The sequence below is a fragment of the Loxodonta africana genome, chromosome 1 (assembly GCF_030014295.1).
Source record: "Loxodonta africana isolate mLoxAfr1 chromosome 1, mLoxAfr1.hap2, whole genome shotgun sequence".
NCBI lineage: Eukaryota > Metazoa > Chordata > Mammalia > Proboscidea > Elephantidae > Loxodonta > Loxodonta africana.
This window is the reverse complement of record NC_087342.1, coordinates 80,770,403-80,774,919: the sequence shown is the minus strand read 5'-3', so window position 1 is coordinate 80,774,919 and position 4,517 is coordinate 80,770,403. Positions and strand designations below refer to the sequence as shown.

At 41.5% G+C, this 4,517-nt stretch overlaps 1 non-coding gene across 1 annotated transcript; it reads left to right on the top strand.

Moving 5' to 3' along the window:
- The first annotated feature begins 553 nt into the window (after positions 1-553).
- TRNAT-UGU (transfer RNA threonine (anticodon UGU)) lies at positions 554-627 on the top strand. The gene has a single exon. It is a non-coding gene; the product is annotated as a tRNA-Thr (tRNA).
- Positions 628-4,517: the final 3,890 nt, after the last annotated feature.

Here is a 4,517-nt window from a genome sequence, read left to right as displayed (position 1 = left end):
GGCCAGCCGACCTCACTTCGTCTCCCCTTTCCCCCAAGAGGCTCTACACCTCTAGTGGTATGATTAGAGTCATTACAGTGTTCGACTTGGCATTGTTCTCTCCGGTTCCCTCCCCTCTAAACCACTGCTTGCTTCGAGTCCGAGTAATGTGAAAACAGGTGGTCTGAGTCTCTCAGTGGAGTTCCTTTGTTAGAGATCCTCACTTGGGGAATTCGAAAGAAGGATCTAAGTTACATAAGATGAGGCGTAGTAACAGCAAAGGTTGTTTTTAGAAAACTTTATCCCATTTAGAACAACTGGGCAGCCTCGACTTAGTTACTGAGTTTTACCCTTGCACTAAATGAAGAATTATTGGACCAGACACTGCAGCTGCCCGAATCTTTTCCTGCTTTATTAGTTCTACAGTACACAGTACATATGAGTAAGCAAATCCTCTTCTTGGAGTTTACCCGTTTTCTCACTGTAAACTGCATTTGATCCTGTGGACTTTGTAGCAAGAATATTTCAACTAATCCAACAGGGCAGAACCAGTACTAACCCAGGCACCTGTGTGGGCTCTATGGCTTAGTTGGTTAAAGCGCCTGTCTTGTAAACAGGAGATCCTGGGTTCAAATCCCAGTAGGGCCTTGACTTTTTCCGCTGCACTGCAAACCAATCTCCTCTCTAACCCCAAACCAAAAAACTAAACCCGTTGCCATCGAGTCAATTCCGACTCACAGCGACCTCATACGACAGAGTAGAACTGCCACATAGGGTTTCCGAGGAGCGCCTGGTGGATTCGAACTGACCACCTTTTGGTTAGCAGCCTTAGCTCGTAACCACTACCCACCAGGCTTTCCTCTCTACCTCTACCCCTAAATTCTCTACCGTGCTTCCAAAAAAATACCAAATCCACTGCCATAGAGTCGATTCTGACTCATAGCGAACCTATAGGACAGAGTAGAACTGTCCCATATGGTTTCCAAGTAGCACCTGGTGGATTCTACCTAAATTTTGGTTAGCAGCTGTGGCTCTTAACCACTACACCACCAGGGTTTCCTTACTGTGCTTACTGTACTCTAAATTCTGATTCTATTAATGCCAAGCAGTTGTGGCTGCAGAATTCCCATTTCCAAAGGAAAAGTGAAATGCCCTAAATAACTCTTCATGTAAGTTTTTGCATTAAATTATGCCAGTTCTTTTTCTCCAAAAAATATATATTGAGCTTCTGGTATGAGATATGCACAGATTCAGAATGTGCACAGCTGTAGCTAGCAAAATGTTATTTACATTTATCCTCCCATCCAGCAAACCCTTTGTTAGGAATCAATTCCAAACACGTGGGTAAAAATACAAAATGAAACACTAATGTGGTTCATGCGTTTAAAATTTATAATAGAAAAAGACAAAATAACCCACAAGTCAATTAACTGAGGCTGATTGAATAATCTGTGGTATATACATACATCTGTGTTATGGACTCATTTGTGATTTGTGTCCCCCCAAAAGATACATTGAAGTTTTAACCTGCAGTATCTGTGAATGTGATCTTGTTTGGAGATAGGGTCTTTGAAGATGTTACCAGTTAAATTAACAGAACCTCATACTTGATTAGGGTGGGCTCTAATCCCTTCTGAGTGATATCCTTACAAAATGGGAGAAAAGACACAGAGACACAGAGAAAAATGGCCATGGAGTTATGCTGCAGGCTTAAGCCAAGAATACCTGGGGCTACTAAAACCTGGAGGAGACAAAAGGGGTCTTTCCCTAGAACCTTGGCAAAAACATGTCCCTGGTGGCATCCTGAAAGGAGCTGTGGTGGCACAGTAGTAAGTGCTCAGCTTCTAACCAAAAGGTCAGTGATTGGAACTTGCCAGCCACTCTAGGGAAGAAGGATGTGGCAGTTGGCTTCCATAAAGATTAAACCTGTTGCAGTCGAGTGGATTCTGACTCACGTGGCCCTATAGGTCAGAGTAGACATGCTCCACAGGATTTTTTTTTTCATATGCATGCTAAAGCTGGACAATGAATAAGGAAGACTGAAGAAGAATTGATACCTTTGAATTACGGTGTTGGTGAAGAATATTGAAGATACCATTGACTGCCAGAAGAATGAATAAATCTGTCTTGAAAGAAGTACAGCCAGAATGGTCCTTATAAGCAAAGATGGCAAGACTTTTTTCATGTACTTTGGACATGTTATCAGGAGTGACCAGTCCCTAGAGAAAGACAAATTCTGTCTTAGTTATCCCGTGCTGCTATAACAGAAATACCACAAGTGGATGCTCTTAACAAAGCAAAATCCATTTTCTCACAGTCTAGTGGGCTAGAAGTCCAAATTTAGGACATGAGCTCCAGAGGAAGTCTTTCTCTGTCTGTCACCTCTAGAGGAAGGTCTTTGTCCTCAATCTTTCCCTGGTCAAGGAGATTTTCAGGCACAGGATGCACTTTGCTCCTGGTGCTGTTTTCTTGGTGGTATGAGGTCCCCAACTCTCTGCTAGCTTCTCTTTCCTTTTATCTCTTGAGAGATAAAAGGTGGTGCAGGCCACATCCCAGGGAAACTTCCTTTACACTGGACCAGGGAGGTGACCTGAGTAAGGGTGGTGTTACAATCCCATCCTAAGCCTCTTAACATAAAATTACAACCACAGAATGAAGGACAACCAGACAGTATTGGGAATCATGGTCTAACCAAGTTGATACACACATTTTTGGGGGGACATTATTTAATCCATGACAGACATCATGCTTGATAAAGCAGAGGGCCAGTGAAAGAGAGGAAGACTTGCAATAAGACGGATTAACACAGTACCTGCAACTATGGGCTGAGGAGTAACAGTGATTATGAGGATGGCACAGGTCCAGGGAATGTTTCTTTCTGTTGCACATAGGGTCACTATGAGTAGGAACTGACTCAATGGCAGCTAACAACAACTAATAACAACAGTGGCATATAGGAGTTCCTGGCTGTTACAAATAGTTAAGTGCTTGGCTAGTAACTGAAAGACTGGTGGTTTAAAACCATCAACAGCTGACCAACAGCTAGGAGTTTGAATCCACCAGACACTCTTCAGAAACCCTATGAGGGAGTACTCTCTGTCCTATAGGGTCATTATGAGTTGGAATCGACTCGATGGCAAAGGGTAGGGGTGCCTCAGAAGAAAGACCTGGGGATCTACTTCATTAAAAACTCTATGAAGCACAAGTCTACTTATGGGGCAGCTGGTTGGTGTATTTTTTTAATGGCACATGTCATCTGTATATCTCCTTTGCTGAGGTGTCTGTTCAAATATTTTACCCACTTTTAATTGGGTTGCTTGTATTTTTTATTGTGTGTTTTAAGAATTTATTGTATATCTTAGATTCACTACCAGCAGCAGTTGCCATGGAGTTGACTCTGACTCATGGCAACCCATGTGTTGCAGAATACAACTTGAACACAAGTGGCATCAGATATGAGTTTTACCTCATAAGTTTTGATGCTCTGTTGTTTGGTGCATACACATTCAGGATTGTTGTGTCTTCTTGGAGAACTGACCCCTTAATCGTTACCTAATGTCCTTCTGTACTTTTGATAATTTTCTTTGCCCTGATATCCGACTTGTCTGAAATTAATACAGCAAGTCCAACATTCTTTTGATTAGTGTCATCATGGTGCCTTAATTATCTAGTTCTGAGTTTTTGGATATAACAGAAATACCACCAGTGAATGATTTAACAAAAATAAATTTATTCTCTCATAGTCTGGGAAGCTAGAAGTCAGAATTCAGGGTGCCAGCTCCAGGGGAAGGCTTTCTATTTCTGTCGGCTCTGAGGGAAGGTCCTTGTCATCAGTCTTCCATGGGTGAGGAGCTCCTCATTGCAGGGACCCCCTCCACCCCCGCCCTGTTCCAAAGAATGCACTATTCTCCTGGCTCTCATTTCATGGTGGTATGAGGTCCCTGTGTCTTTGTGCTTACTTTTCTCATTTATATCTGAAAAGAGATAGACTTAAAACACAACCTAATGATATAAATTGAGTCCTGCCTCATTAACATAACTGCCACTAATCCCACCTTGTTAACATCATAAACGCAGAATTTACAACGCATAGGAAAATCACTCAGATGACAAAATGGTGGACAGTCACTCAATATTGAATATCATGGCCTAGCCAAGTTGACTCACATTTTTGGTGGACACAATTCAATTCATAAAACCTGGTATAACTTTCTCCGTCTTTTTACTTTAATCTCTGTGTCTTTATATTTAAAGTGGGTTTCTTGATTATGCTGAGTGAAATGAGTCAGTTGTGAAAGAACAAATATTGTATAAGACCATTACTATAAAAAACTGAAGAAATAGTTTAAACAGAGAAGAGAATATTCTTTGATTATGAGAGGGGGAGGGAGGGAAGGAAGTTTTCATTAATTAGATAGTAGATAAGAATTATTTTAGGTGAAGGGAAAAACAACACACAATATATGAGAGGTCAGCACAGCTGGACTAAACCAAAAGCAAAGAAGTTTCCTGAATAAACTGAATACTTTGAAGGCCAG